Below are 15,892 nucleotides of genomic sequence, written 5' to 3' on the forward strand. Positions count from 1 at the left end.
GAATGTAGATTGCTGACAGCTGGCCAGCTGTTCACAGACAGGTGCTGAGCAGTCCCAGGGTGACTTGGGTAACTGGTAATGGGAGAGAAGCAGGCAAGGGGGAGAGACAACGGAAGTAAGGGAGGTGAGAGGGGCACAGGACTTTCAAGGATTTCCATTTACTTGTCAAGTGGTAGAATCTTTCACTCCCGTGCACAAGCTTAATATCAAAGATTGTACGGAGGCTGCCTCCTCCTTGCAGGCCACGGTCAGTTATGGCGCATAAAACAAAGCTCCGTGTTAAAACGTGAAACCCCCTTCCCGACATCTCGATCATAAATTAGGCTAATAAGAAGCAATAAAGAAAAATCTAAGTTCTGCAAGATCAGGCACTGAAAAGTCCTGTGGATGCACATGTACACTTATTCTTCATCAGCCTTGCTCAGTGTATCTGCCTATTGAGTGAACGGTTGAACACTCACCAGTACCTGGGTTAGCAGGCACTCTCTCTCTCTCTCTCTCATCTGCTGCCTCTCCTGGTACTACGCCACTACAAAGATCTCACAGTTATGCCATGCAAGCCTAAAATGTTTCCCATTTATTACTTTATCTGATTATTCTGTTGTATTAATCAGCAAACAAAGTTTACACGATGCACCCAGCAGTCCTTGGAGTACTCTGCTTACACACCTCGTCTTCAGCTGCCAGGACAAAACAAACTGAAAAGTAGCACTCGTTTTATTTTTATTCTGTTTGCATACAGGGTTGGCTTTCGGGGGTGTGCGAGCTGTGTGGCTGCACAGGGTGCCATGCTCTAGGGGGCGCCACTGTCCCCTCCCTTTCACATCCTATCTGTAGGCGGCAGACCTCAGAACACTGAGCAGGAGGAAGGAGGCTTTTGTCTGTGGTGATAGATGAAGGACCAGTCTGCAGGGAAGGATAGGGGAAGCCCAAAAAAGAAGGCTGGGCAGGAAAGGGGAACGAGAGCAGGGCAGAGGGGTTTTGGACAGGGTTTTGGACAGAGGGGAGGGAAGCATGTGTGTGTGTGTGCGTGTGGAGGGAGTGGACAGATCCATTGCCACTGCCGAAGGAGGAAGCACTGTACCAGAGCTGCCGCCAAAGGGGGCGCCAATTTCAGTTTTTGCCCAGTGCTAGCCCAGAGCCTGTCTTGGGCATGGTTGCCCTGTTCGTCCACTCGGATACCTAGAAGTCAACAAACATGGAGAAGGCGAGACCTTGTCACTGGACTCACATGTTTGTGACTCGCACTATTGCTCCCTTCAGCAGGTCAGTGCAGAATGAAATACAGGGGACGTAGCCTTAAAATACAAGCAGACTGCAGCTTGCCTTACGAGGTTGCTGTAGGACAGGGCTCTGGCTCTTTGAGTACATACGGGCAGCTCTTCCCTTCCAACCCTAGCAAAAGAGGAGACCATTACTGTTCCTCTTGTAAAACCTACGGCTCCGTGCAGACCTGGCCTTCAGGACGAAGTCCCACATGATTAACCACAGTCAGTAACGGGGCATCCGTCCGCAGCTTCACAGAGTGCAGCCGCTCGGCTGCCTGCAAAAACAAACTTGCCTTTCTGCTGCCACCCTGAAGACCTGCTGGAAACAGCAGTACGACTCGCCCTGTCAGCTGGAGCCAGAACAGAGCGGGGGGTCGGGGGGAGCCAACATCAGATCTTATGGGGGGAACCAGAGATCTTACATGGAGAGGGGGCTCGGGGGGAATTGCAGTTCTTAATTGGAGGGGAGTGCGGGAGCAGAGGGTGGGCCTGTGAGAGCCAGGGATGTGAGTGCTGATCCTGTGCAAGAAGACGAAGGGGGCTGTGGTGGAAGGGTATTGAAGCTGTGTGAAAAAAAAACCAGAGAAGACTTTTACTACTGTGAGAGGATTTTTTTTTTTCCTTTCTGTTACATGGGTCACAATTAGTCTCTCATATGATCTATAACTATTAGGGTTTGGGTATCTATATTGTGGGGGCAGGAATTAAACTTCCTACAGTGGTTTAAATACTGCAGGCAATTTTGCACCAGTAAAGCAAAGCTATGGACGTCGTTTTGCTTTATTGCCATGGGATAAAATACAAGCAGAGATCTGTGTCTGCTTTTTCTGCAGGTACTTTTTATCAGCCAAACTTCACATGTTGTTGCCTCCCCTAACCTAATCCCACCCCCAGGAACAGCCCTGCATTGTGGGTGACAGGCAGGCCTGGATTTAGGCACAGACAACACAGGCAACTGCATCCAGTGCCAAATTTCAACAGGCGCTGGAGAGTTGCCACCGTGTCCAGAGGAAGGCGACCAAAATGATGTGGGATCTGTTTCAGAAGACCTTCGAGGAGAGGCTGAAGGATCTACATACGTATACCCTGGTTGAGAGGAGGTGCAGGGGAGATAGGATACAGCCCTTCAAATACCTGACAGGTATTAATGATGAATAAACTTCAAACCTTTTCCGCTGGAAGGAAACAGTAGAACTAGGGGTCACAAAATGAAACTCCAAGGGTGATGACTCAGAACCAACAATATCAGGAAATATTTCTTCATGGAGACTGTGGCGAATGCCTGGAAAGCCCTCCCAGAAGAGGTGGTGAAGATGAGATGTTAACGAATTCAAAAGGGCATGGGACAAACACTGTGGATGGCTAAAGGCTTAAAGAAAGGGATGGTGTCACATTTCTGCATGGGGGTTACCTGCACGGAGCGGCAGTTACCACCCTTAACAGAACGCACGGAGTAACCTGCATGAAGTGGCAGTAACTACCATAAACAAATTGCTGGGCAGACTAGATGGGGCATTTGGTCTTTACCTGCCATCATTACTATGATACTATGTCTTGATCCGGGCCTGGCTCTCACCCGCTTACCTAAAGTGGAGCTATCCCAATTTTGCGCTGCGGATGGGGCCTGCAGTCCACAGCTGCCCGCTCAAGGCCCTGCCTCTCTCACAGGTTTCCATAGTAACAGGAAGCCCGTGTGGAAGAAGGGGGCAGGGCCTTGAGGGTGCGGACACAGGCTGCAGGCCCCACAATGAACTGATTTTAGGTTGGCTGCTGCCGCCGTGCAGGATGGGGAGAGCTCCGCTTTAGGTAAGCGGCTGGGCCTGGGAGTTTCCCCCCCCCCCCCCCAGTATCTCAGCTGAGGAGCGAATGTGGCTCTCAAAAGGTTTTGGTCAAAGATAAAATCAAAAGCTGGCTCTTCTTCTTTGAAAGGCTGCAGACCCTTGGTGTAGGGTCTTATCCAGGAATGTGAGGCATTCAAAGTTAAAACCATCACTTGGAAACAAACACAAAAGGGACTTCATAGGCACGAAGGTTTCCTTGCCGCCCGTTACTGGACATTAGCCTGCCTGTAGCACTCCCCCCCCCCCCCCCTCCTCCCCTCCCCTCCCCCTGATCCATCCTTTCAGGTCACAACTCTTCACAGCTTTGAAAATAACTCCCCCACACCACCATTGTGAGTACTTGGGTAAGTGAGGACCACCACACCACCTCTGCCTCGTTCTGCATGGACCTGAGCAATGGGGCAGAGCTCTTGAAAGTTCAGTCCGCTAAAAAGGACTCACCTTTTATTTCTACGGATTCAGCCCTATCTGCTGCAGAACGCACCAATGTGCCCTGTCCACCTTCAAGCCCGGTGACTAACAGCCTGCATACGAGCCTCTCTCAACGGCGGAGCCTATCATCCTCCGCGTGCCCAGCTAGCTGCGACTTCATGCCTGCTGGACCCGTACGGAATAGAAATGCAGGAAGGCAGGGAACACGCTCAGAACCAATACCTACTACAGTCCTTTACCTCTTTCGTGCCACGAGGGCAGACGCTCCAGTCCTTGAATTGAAGTTTCTCTATGTCACATGATACCCACCCCCAAGAAATGGACATCAGGTTAAATTTACCTTTGCAATCTCTGACAATAAGATTTCTCTTTCCCAACCACAATAAAGCAGAGAGATGCAAAAAAAAAAGGGATACCCTGTTGCTGCTTGCTTCTGGTATATTAAGCCTGTAATTAGTTAGGTGAGGTGATGCCCGTTGCCTCCACCTAGTTGACTAAGATGCTAACAGTTAACCCCTTACTTACCCATTCTATGGCTAGTCTATATTTTCTGGTAACAGTCACGTGACATGCTGGAGTAATAAGGGGATGGAGATGAGCTGCTCCTTTAACGCTGCAGTGCAATCTCTGGCTGGGAGTCAAAAGATTGCAGGTTCAAATCCCAGATCCCTCCAGCTGAAAAAAAAGGCTGTAGGCTCTGGCACTGCCAGGTGCAAAGCAAATGTCAAACCTGCAGAAAAACAGTACTTAACTTTTAAGGTGTGGCTGTTTGGGCTACCTCTGTGCTGGCTCTGGAGTTTATGACTCAGTGTTATCTAACCAGCGGCACTAAGGAAACACTTTCGTTGACATAGGAAAATATTTGGTCAACTTCACAATCCTGCAAAATGCAGCCAGCGAACTTACAGCTGTTTTAACGGAGTTCAAAAAGTTCCTTTTCCTATTTGGTACCTATGGAATAAAAAAATCTTTATTGAACGAGGCCCGACAACTTCTACAGGTGGAACGAGTACATAATCCTAATAGTTATCTGCATGCTCAAGTCCCTAGCCCAGGGTCGGCAGTGCAGTGATCACGGAGGGGCCATTCTCCATCGGTGCTCCTCTCCGCCCACCCATCCCAGGTGATGCCAGCATCGGTGGTGGGGTTAAGAGCTGGCCCTTCTCTGGGAGGGAGATAGGCCGCCACTGGCAGGTCACCGAGCCCAGGGACGGGCTGACCACTCGCGCAATAGGGAGGTGCCTGAGGGCTCAGAGCACTCTCCCCTAGCCTCGGATAGGTGGTTAGGGGCCAATGACCCTTATTGTCTGGGGGGCCCAGATCACTATCAGTCCACCTCTGCCCGAGCCCCTCTGTGAGAGCTGCTTTATGACCCTGGCACTCGGGGTATAGCTGGAAAGAGAAGTTAGTTCCATGGGGGAGTTCAGGCCAGGCTGGGGTAGGCACGCTTTATATCCTGCTGATATCGTTACAAGTATTAGCTATGGCTAATTGAGTTTATTTATTGATTTTCACTGATTGTTTTAGTGTGTTAGTGCTTGCTTTATTTGTATGGTATGGCGATTGTAAGGGTTTAATTTGTCCTCGGCGGTAGCCTCTGTGAGTAGTATTTTATACAAAGGCAGGATATAAACCAAATTTCTATTGCATTCTATAGGTACAGAAACTCTTTAAGAATGGAAAATACCCAGGACTAAATAGCTATGCCGCTACTGTCTTCACAACGTGAGCCAAAGGCAGGAATTCTTTTATGGGAACATGTCACAAGATCGGGCGTTTTGAGGGGATGGAGAGGCGAGGTTCAGGACGCGCAACCTCACAGAATTTGAGCTGGGCATCAGTACGGGCAGCCCTCCTAATCTTTCAAAACCACCCCTTGCTTTAGAGCGGGGGTGGGGTGAAGCTGCAGTCCTCCAGGGCCGCCAACTCGGCAGGTCTTCAGACTATTCCCCATAGTGCTGCGCACAGCCCCAACTGTATGCAAATATATCCCATGCCCATTCGTTAGGGAAATCCTGAAAACCAGATGGGTTTGCGGTCTTTGAGGATTAAAGTTCTTATCCTCTCTAACTCCTTCCAACCTAATCACATCTTTAGACCAAACGGCAGGTTGATCCCCTGCGCAAGCTATAATTCTATTTTTTGAGTGCATGCGTGCGTAGGCATTCGAGCTATAACTCTGATTCATGTTGGCTTTGTTATCATTTTCTTACACCGGATTCCAATTATTTGCAGGATGCGATTAAAGATCTTTTGCCTAACATTTAAATCTTTTTAACTGATCGCAACCGGAATACCTGTTTAGCTTGCTGACGTCGTGTTGTCCATCTATCTCACTTCCCTCCTGCTTTGACACGAGATTCATTTGGAAATAACCAGACAACCCCCACTGGCCCACCAGGCACCTCTTAAGTGGAGCGTTTTACCCCCAGATACTCACTTGCAGAATTATCCTAAATTTAAGGAAGCTCTCAAAACATGGCTTCTCACACAGGTTTTAAATGATTAACTCAATGTTAGACCTTATCTACATTGCTGCTATAGTATTCAATGTTTTTTACATTTTTAAGAATTGTTATATTATTAGCGATGTTTGTGTTCGCTAAGCGACCTAGGCATTTATTGATTTTATCAATGTTCTTTGTGTAGCCTGATCTGATTCTAAGAGGAGCAGTATAAGGATAAACAAACAAACTAAAACATCAGCCACTAATGCAGTACTAATATAAAATAACCTGAAAGAGGACTGACCCAGTGGCTCCGAGGGGGAGGGAGAGGGTTTGTTGACAAGCCTGGGGCGGAGGAAGGGCTGACCTGGGTCTTGGAACACTGAATTTATAGTGTTGGGGATGTGGCTATCATGGCAGAGAGGGCCCCCCCCCCCAAAGTGAGGGGCCCAGGGTGGTGACCCCTGTTTGCCACCCCCTAAGGATGGCCCTGGAATGTGGGAGGGAGAAAAATGATAAAGGGGATGGAACAGCTCCCCTATGAGGAAAGGCTGAAGAGGTTAGGGCTGTTCAGCTTGGAGAAGAGACGGCTGAGGGACAGATGTCTACAAAATCATGAATGGACTTGAATAGGTAAATGTAAATCAGTTATTTACTCTTTTGGATAATAGAAGGCCTAGGGAACATTCCATGAAGTTAGCAAGTAGCACATTTACAACAAATCGGAGAAAATTCTTTTTTCACTTAATGCACAATTAAGCGCTGGAATTCATTGCCGGAGGATGTGATTACAGCACTTAGTGTAACTGGGTTTAAAAAAGGTTTGGATAAGTTGCTAGAGGAGAAGTCCATAAACCGCTATTAATCAATAAGGAATAGTAGCTTGGGATTTATTTAATGTTTGGGTACTTGTCAAGTACTTATGACTCGGACTGGCCACTGTTGGAAATAGGATGCTGGGCTTGATGGACCCTTGATCTGACCCGGCATGGCATGTTTTTATGTTCTTACTGTTATAATAGTCCTGGGGTTATCCTGTGCAAAAAAAATTAAAAGCTCTGCATGGTTTGAGTATTACCATTTTCCTGTCTTGATTTTAAATTAACTATGGCTCAAAGGCTAATTATATTATGTTACATTAGCAAATAAAGTATACAGAATTTCAAAATATTCTGCACCCAGTGTAATTTGATTTTTTTGTGCATAACTTCCCCCACCCTCTAAAGTTAAATGTAAAATAACATCCAGGCCCCCCCGACTCTCCCTCCCTCCCTCCTCCCCCCACCCCCATGACTTTTAGATAGTACTCCAAACCCCTTCGCACCCACTGCCCTCTGTGTGTGTGTCCTAAGCAGGACTCAGCTCTGTCTCCGTGCTGGTTTCTGCCACCTCTGCAGGTAGGTTCAGGGGCCGTCACAAGGGGTGGGCAAACAGGGCAACAAGCTAGAGTGGGGAGGTGCTTGCCTTGCTGCTTTGAGTCACTGTCAGTGCACAGGCCCTCGAGGGGGGAAAGGGCGCGTGCGCTGAAGCAAAGCTTTGCCCCGGCTCTTTTGCCCAGCGGTCGCTGCCCCGGGGCAGGTTATTGCAGGCCTCGGCTAACCTCTCAGTAAAGAAGCATTTCCTCTTCCCTCCCATGCTTTCTTTCCTTAGTATTTATTTTTTCCCCCCTCTACGAGGATGCAAACTTTTACTTGCCACAATAAAGCAAGTGAATTCTGGTTTCATCGTCTACACTGGGAATACTTAAAAAAAAATGGTGCGGGAAGTCTGCTACAACTGTATCAGAAAGCAATAACGCAACTACCGCTCCCGCCACGGAAAATCAGTGTGCAAACCTGAACACCCCCCACCCCGGAGCAGGTTTTCAGCATCACCGTTTCAAACGACAACTAACCATATCTGGAATTCATCATTTCCCGCTCAGAGTCTTTTTATTACAGCATTTTGTAGACGATAGGATCTGCCTTACTCCCTGGGTCCATCAAGCCCAGCATCCTGTCCCCAAGCGTGGCCAATCCGGGTGACAAGTACCCGGCAGGATGCCACAATGTGGCCGATAGACCGATCCCATGCTGCTGATCCCCCGTGCACCTCAGCAGGGGTTGAGGCTGCAGCCCTGTGCCGGGAGGCCCCGGCGGTGCAAGAGTTAACTAACGGGGCGGTCTGAAGCCGACTAGGGTGAGCCTTCAGCTTCCTCTACCGACTCGGAAGGGCCTTATCTGCAAGAAGCAGCCAGTGATCATTTTTTTTACAACTGACAATTAAGAACTTGATTTCCTGGCCAGACAGCATCTCCAAGAGGTGGGGCGGATTTGGGATTGCGTAAGAGAACCAGTTCAACAGTAAACAAGTTTTTTTGAGTTGGAGACCTGTGCAGGTTCCGCCCGGGGGAAACAAGGATCAGTAAGAGGGGCCCAAAAATCCCCCCCGCTGCACGGCCCGTGCCGGGGACACGGAGCCACCAAGCCGGCCGATCTCTCCCCCGGCAGGAGAAGTGCGCAAGGAAGCGACTTACGTTGCGCGCCGCGCGATCTCCGCCGCTTTCTGCCTCTGCTCGCAGCGCGCTCCCGCGACGTCCTGCCCGCACCGAAGCTTTTACGCCTCCGCCGCGCTTTTATTCTTTCCCTGCAGCTCGCATGGTTTCCCCAGTTTTCTGTCTTACTCATTTCCTGGATGTCAGGGCTGCGAGAAACTTTTTTTTTTTTTTTTTGTCTTCCTCTCCGTATGAGAACTTGCGGGCTTGACTTTCTGCCCGCCCGGGACGCGTCTTAAGGAGGAGCGCATAGTTCGATAGTTCGGGGGCGATGAACGCCCAAGTAGTTGAAGCCGGTCAAACCGGCCACATGGATCCAAACCGGTTATAGCACCTCACACCACCCCCCGGCGAACGATCACTGAAAAACCTGAACTAATGGCCCAGTTCCATGTTAACCTGTTACCAGAAAGCAGTGACATTTGCCATGGACGAGGCAGACGCCCTTAATAGCTGGCTGCTCCACCAACATGTAATTCAAAGCTCAGCAACATCTTTCCTGTTCTTGTACACCGGTCGGAAAAAAAGTTATAATAGACGCTTCATAACATTACCTCGTGCGCTGAAATCAGTAAAAAAAAAATAAATCAGAGGTTTTTTCCTTTGATATACAAATATCCTAATTGGGATGGTTTGGCTCTTTAAACTGTACGTGGTCGAAAAATCCACACGAAGATTTAGAAACTACGTTAAATGTGTCTAAGTTTGCCAAAAAAATAAATAAATAAATATATAGAATATGCATTTATTATGGAAACAAAAATTTAATGTAATCAAAGTAATGCAATTAAATTCTTCATTTCACTCCTACCTCAGCAGAGCAGACCCCGACCTTCTGCCCACATCAGATGGTTCCTTGTCATAGGAAACAAAGGCCACTGTGTCTGCTGGCTGCACATTTCACCAGTTAGATTTCTACTGGACCAGGGGCGTAGCCAGAACTGAATTTTTTTAGTTTGGGGGGGGGGGGGGGGGAAGGGGAGGCTCAAGGTTAACAATGGGAGGGCACTATATGACCAGCCCCTCCCATCCCGTCCCATGTTAAGTCTTCAGGGCAGTGGCTAGGAAACACCTTTTCCTTTCCGGCAGGGCTATCCCCTTGTCTTTGTTTTCACTGTCTCCCTGGCCCGCCTTTGCTGTTTCTCATTCTCCCTTTTCGGTTAGGGCAGCCATTGCTGAAGAGAAGCTGTGGAAATAAGACTTCCACCCACCCCAGGCACTCCTGAACTTTGAAGGGGCCCGAGAGGAGGTGGGGGGAGGGATAAATAATTACCTGCCAAAACTAGTATTCGAAGACTTGGATGGCCTCACACTCTCACACCTCTAGCCAAATGGCAGTGATGTTTCCCGCTGGAGTTATCCCGCTTAAAGGCGCAGGGGATCATGGACTGGCAGTGATTCCAGTGGGTCCACCGCTGCACCTTTAATGAGCTGACTCAGATGACACAAGATCCTGCTGCTAATGGATGGGGCCTGCACTGGTGTGAGGGTGGGTGAATCTGTTCAAATTAAAGCCATAAAGGGGGAGCTGAATCAGCACAAGTTTGAATGTGAGCAGTAGCGCCAATTGTCAAGACATCTTTCATATACATTCATAATTCAACTATCTATAAAACAATCTAGCTACAAGGGAGACAATATCTCACATTTACTTTTCTCATGTGTATGAAAAATGACAACAGCCAGGGTTGAAGCCTTGATGGTCACATTTCAAACTCATGCTAATTCAACCCCTTTTTGTGCCTGTTACCTTGTATCCAATATATGCGCACCAGTTTCTTTGGATTAAAGTCATGCTACTGTAGCCCTTAGTTACTGATACAGATGGTTTGAGCTTGCACCCCCATGTGGGGTTGCTAATGGTTTGTTCTGAACATGCGCCAACATTTGTGTACTCTCTCTAGGGCCGTCCATAAATGACATCACACTATTTTGGCATGAAATCAACCCCCACCCCCCTCTTCATCACAAATCTCGAAACCCCCCTTTCAAATATGTCACAAACTTAGAACACCCCCTTATATTAAGCTGCAAGACTACTCTGCAAACAATTATCAGTCTGTGTTATTACTCAAGCAAAATAGCATTTAGTAGTGTACACGGTTTAGGCATTCATTACACACTGCAGTCATTAAAACTGTTCAATGTTGCAAAATCAAATAACTAAGATGCTGAACTGTTTTGTTGCAAGCACTAGTCATCCTGCCATGGCGTCAAAAAAGTGATCTGCCATTGTGCTAAGAGGGATGCTGCTGACAGAAACATTTGTTTTCTGAATCAGGTAATCCACGTAGATCCAGATCGCCTTCATCTTGCCGCTGCACACTCTCTACATTCTCTGCGTATGCAATAATCACCATCAGCTCATATTGTCAATGGGCAGCCACTCCCAGTGGTCTGACAACTTTGGTTGAAACTGCCCGATGTGTGTGTGTTGCTGTGTGGCTTCGCAGCATCACCATAGAAGCAAAATATTGATGACGTATCTTGCATATGCTATCACTCTGTATTCGTGCAATGGTTTGGGAGCCCCTCCCCCCCCATAACTGGAGGGGGGAGTGAGGGAGGTGCACAAATGCATTGGCCCCCGGGTCCTGGAGACCCTTGTTACGCCTCTCTGCATCAATGGCAGAGGATGGCAAGAAATTTGAATCAAACAGTTACCAACAAGAGCCCTGAACTTGGTGGTTGGTGAAACAGATAAAGATGGGAAAATAAGTGTGGGAGCTTGCTGGGCAGACTGGATGGACCGATTGGTCTTTTTCTGCCATCGTTTCTGCGTTTCTATGTAATCTTACAATATGTTCAATCCCCCCCTATCCCCTCATCACAAGATTGGTAACCCCACCCCCCCTGTTGGAGCATGATGTCATTTATGGACAGCCCCTCTGGATGAGTGAGATCTCGTGGACTGGTGGGTCTCATCATGCGGATCTAGTAAGTTCCTTCAAACTGAGCTGGTGATGTGTTAGGAGTTAGCAGTCTGCTAGGGAGTTAGCAATCTGTAGTTATTTAGGAGAGTTGTGGGTGGATCCTTGGACCGGTGGCAGATGACCACGCCCCCGGGGGAAGATCCCGAGAGGGACCACCGGTCAGGCTCAGAGTATGGAGACAGACACACACTAGTTCTTTTATTAGACAGTATACTGACCCACCAGAGGTGGCAGTAGTGAGCTGGAATGTCCGGCTGGCTGCAGTCCCTCAGATACTGGAACAGCGATCCCTGGAGACTGAGCTGTAGAGAAAATGAAATATAGTGAGTAGGCAGGGTATGCAGAGTTCATGTACCGAACCTGATGGTAACACTCACACAATGTCTCATAGAAGCCCAGGAGCTGGAATGTATAGGCCCTCAAGGAGCGAGTACCTGGTTCCAGGGAAAGCTCTGAGAGAGCGATGGTAGCTCACTGATGTAGTTGGCAGTGATGACTTCCAGGCAGAAGAGAATACAGAGCAAGTCTGGGAACGAGGGCCCTCGAGGAGCGAGTACCGGTTCCAGACTGTCACCTGAAAAACAAAGGAGGGAGCGAGACCCCCGAGGAGCGGGTACCACTGGTAAGTCCGAGGAAGCAGAGTAGCTTAGGTAGAGAAACCCGAACCCTTGCTAACTCAATCTGTTTGCAAATTCTAAGACCTTATATATCCGTCGTGGGTGACGTCATCACAGGGGGACACCCCTGCGGTTCGTGCCATCGCCGATACTTCATTCGGGGCCCTAGGCCTCCAGGAAACATGGCGGTTTGCAGCGTCTAGCCGATCCGGGGACGAGAACTTCGGCAGAAGGACGTCGCAGCAGCCAATCTTCCCACGGAGGCGCCAAAGAGGTAAGGAGGGCGGACAGAGGGCGTCGGGAACCGACGGACACAACAGCTGGATCTCTCCTCATGTGGGAGTAACAATGAACCATGTCTGCAATGACTACCAGGGCTTTGCATTAGTCCAGCGATGATGAACTCAGATTAACTGAGAGCAATGCCTGAGTTGGATAGATATATGCATCAGAATTAAACCACCTCACAGTGCGCTGCCAGTTGCAGGATGGATTAAGTCAACTATCTCTAGCTGGTGAATATTGTGTGTGAAGTAAACAAATAAAATGGTTGGACTCAACTAAAGTAACCCAAGTTTTATTTGACGTGCACAAGTGCATGCCATGAAATGAAACTGGTGAGAGAACACCCGGGGCCTACCCCCGCCACCCCCCTTCCCCCCATAAATTAGGGTGCTGCAGGTTGTACTATCCACTCAATTATTAGCAGGAATTTTCTTTTTTGACCTGACTTATTGAGGTCTAACTGTTGTAGGGCTGGGGGGAGGGAGGTGTCTGTAATGGCCAGGGAGTGGTTAAGGTCATTAAGTGACTTTTTCTTAATTCCCCCAGATGCAAACAGAAAATATTTTCACACTGTACTTAGCTGATTTTCACATTTATTGTCCCAGTAAATTGAGTATCTATAATAATCTAGGACTAATAAAATTGCAATGCACATAAGAATAAGATGTAATGTAAATAAGGGAAAAATATATATGTAATAGAAGATAAGATATAAGAAAGTATATGCATAGAACAAATAAATCAAAACCAGATACTCCCAATCTGCTCATTTCCCTGAGGTTGTCCCATGATTCTCAGCAGTACAGCAGCCTGTTACTCTTAGAGTGCAGTGGAGTATGGCATGTCGTGGAATGTCTTGCATTACCACCAATACTAAGACGCTGGTCTTGTGAGGTGGTTTATATAGAATATCTCGTTCTTTGTCTGATTTTTCCCGCCAGTATGCAACCATAAATCAGGTTGTGTACCCGTTCCTTTCCTTTGCATTCCAGCCCTAGGGCAGAGGTGCTCTGCTAGGTGTTGGCTCAAAAAGGTCAGCAGAATGTGACCTATAGGTAGCTCGGTAATGCAGATTTCCTGAGAGCCTCAGGGACTCATCACTTGCACCCAAAATTCAGTGGTTTAGTTTTCCAGAGACGACAAAGAGTTTAGCAGAAAAAAGAAGCCAAAAGGCTTAACATGTCCTAAATATATATTATTATACATTCACCCAATTAATTTATCTTTACAATACCCATCATGTTCTCAGAGATCCCCAGTATTTATCCCATGTTTTCTTGAATTCACTTACCATTTTTATCTCTAACACCTCCACTGGGAGACCATTCCATGTATCCTATACTCACTCTGTGAAGAAATATTTCATAAGTTTATTCCTAAATCTAACTCTTTCACCCTCGTTCTAGAGCCTCCTTTCTATTGAATGAGGCTCATCTCATGTGCATGAAAATCTTTGCGCTATTTACAGTAATGTCTCTATCATATCTCCCCATCTCACCTTTCCTCTAGGGTGTATATGTTTAGATCTTTTGAGTCTATTCCCCTATGCTTTAGAATGAAGACCACTGACCATTTTAGTAGCCACTCTCTGGACCCATTCCATCCTGTTTATATCCGTTTGAAGGAGTGGCCTCCAGAACTGTACACAGTATTCCAAATAAGGTTTCACCAGGGACCTATACAGGGGCAATATTACCTCCCTTTTTCTGCTGACCATTCCTTTCCCTATGCAGCCAAGCATCTTTCTAGCTTTGCCATTGCTTTACCCATTTCTTTGGTCATCTTAAGAGACAGTCATCCCCAGATCCTGCTCTTTCTTTTTTGCTTAGAAGAATTTCACCTACAGTTTTCTACCTCTCCCCTGGGTTTTTGAAGCCAAAATGCACAACTCTGCATTTTTTAGCATTACATTTTATCTGCCAGTCCCTAGACCATTCCTCAGGCTTCGCTGGAGCCCTTCTCATGTTTTCCACATCTTTCTGGCTGTCTATCTTGTTGCAAATGTTGCTACCATTTGCAAAAAGACAAACCTTTTCTGACAATCCTTCCACTATGTTGCTCACGAAAATGCTGAAAAGAACTGGTCCTAGGACCGATCCCTTAGACACAGCACTAGTAATGCCCACCTCCTCAAAGTAAACTCCAGTTACCACTACCCTTTGTCAGCTCCCACTCAGCCAGTTTCTAACCCAGTCAGTTACTCTAGGTCCCATCCCAAGGGCACGCAATTTATTTATAAGTCACATATACAAAGGGATCACTGAAATCCAAATACACTACAGCTTGCACTCTCCCTGATCCAATCCCTCGTCACCCAATCAAAGAAATTGATCAGATTCATCTGACAAGATCTACCTCTGGAAAAAAACCATGCTGCCTCAGATCGTGCAATCCATTGGATACCAAAAATTGCACTGCCCTCTGTTTTAGCAATGATTCTATTCATTTGCTCACCACAGAGGTCAGACTAAGTGGCCTGTAGTTCCCAGCCTCCTCCTTACTTCCACTTTTATGAATAGGAACCACATTCACCCTTTTCCAGTCCTCCGGCACTACTCCAGACTCTAAAGAAGCATTGAAAAGATCAGCCAGCGGAGCTGCCAGGACATCTTTAAGTTCTCTTAGTGCCCTCAGATGAATCCCATCCGGCACCATCACCTTACCTACTTTTAAGTTTAGTTTCCTCCTCATGAACACACTGTTCTGAAAATCAATTGAGGTCTACCTCACTTCCAATCTTATTTGCATTCATTTTATGTGGCCCTGGTCCTGGACCTTCTACATTGAACACTTAACAGAAATATTTGTTGAGCAATTTAGCTTTTTCCTCATCAGCCTCTACATATTCCTCCCCTTCACCTTTGAGTCTCTCAATGCCATTTTTGCACTTCCTTCTATCACTAACATATCTAAAATAGTCCTGTCCCCCTGTTTTACTGTATTTTCTATTGAAGCTTCTCTTAGTTTTTCCAAATTTTGTTGTCTCCCTCCTTCTGTGATCTCTTGTAGTTTATGAATGCTAATTTTTTCCTAGCATGTAGACAGATGGACTCAGGACCAGTGGGTTTTGCTCCCCTGCCAGCAGATGGAGACAGAGCAAGCTGATGTCACAGTATATATATTCCTGCAGTGACCTCAGCTTGACAGTATTCTCCGTCTCCAGCAGATGGTGGATGTGCAGCTCCCTTTGGGGATTGCTTCAGATTTGAAAGGAGAATTTTGATAAAGAAATTAAAAAGCCCCGCTCTCCTGTGGTGATACCAGATGGTCCCTCCCCCAGTTGAGAATTCCTGAAGTGATTTCTGTGGCCCCTCAGATGTGTGCTTTGGTCCTGTAGCTGATTTATGCCGGCATGGACTTAGCTGATTGTACAGCTTAAAGGCAGCGGCTGCAGGAAGGCAAGTGCAGTGGTGATGGCAGATTCCCTCTCCCCCTGCAGCCAGAGACTCTCTATACTCAGCCAGGTAAGGCTGAACTCAGGTAAGTTAAAAAAAGAAAAAATCAGGCAGATACAGTGTAGAGGGGTTTTGCAGGAC

At 47.4% G+C, this 15,892-nt stretch overlaps 1 protein-coding gene across 3 annotated transcripts in view; it reads right to left on the reverse strand.

Annotated features, from left to right (window-relative positions):
• Positions 1–9,433, reverse strand: part of ITPRIP (inositol 1,4,5-trisphosphate receptor interacting protein) — a 31,141-nt gene extending 21,708 nt beyond the window's left edge. For 2 of the 3 annotated variants that reach the window (XM_029610342.1, XM_029610340.1), the window contains exon 1: positions 8,504–8,692. The gene's annotated coding sequence lies outside the window, so the exon portion shown is untranslated. Of the gene's footprint in view, positions 1–8,503; positions 8,693–9,332 lie in introns of those variants that run through there. The other variant, XM_029610341.1, reaches the window with a different exon arrangement.
• Between the last annotated feature and the right edge of the window lie 6,459 nt (positions 9,434–15,892).

The sequence above is a fragment of the Rhinatrema bivittatum genome, chromosome 7 (assembly GCF_901001135.1).
Source record: "Rhinatrema bivittatum chromosome 7, aRhiBiv1.1, whole genome shotgun sequence".
Taxonomy (NCBI): domain Eukaryota; kingdom Metazoa; phylum Chordata; class Amphibia; order Gymnophiona; family Rhinatrematidae; genus Rhinatrema; species Rhinatrema bivittatum.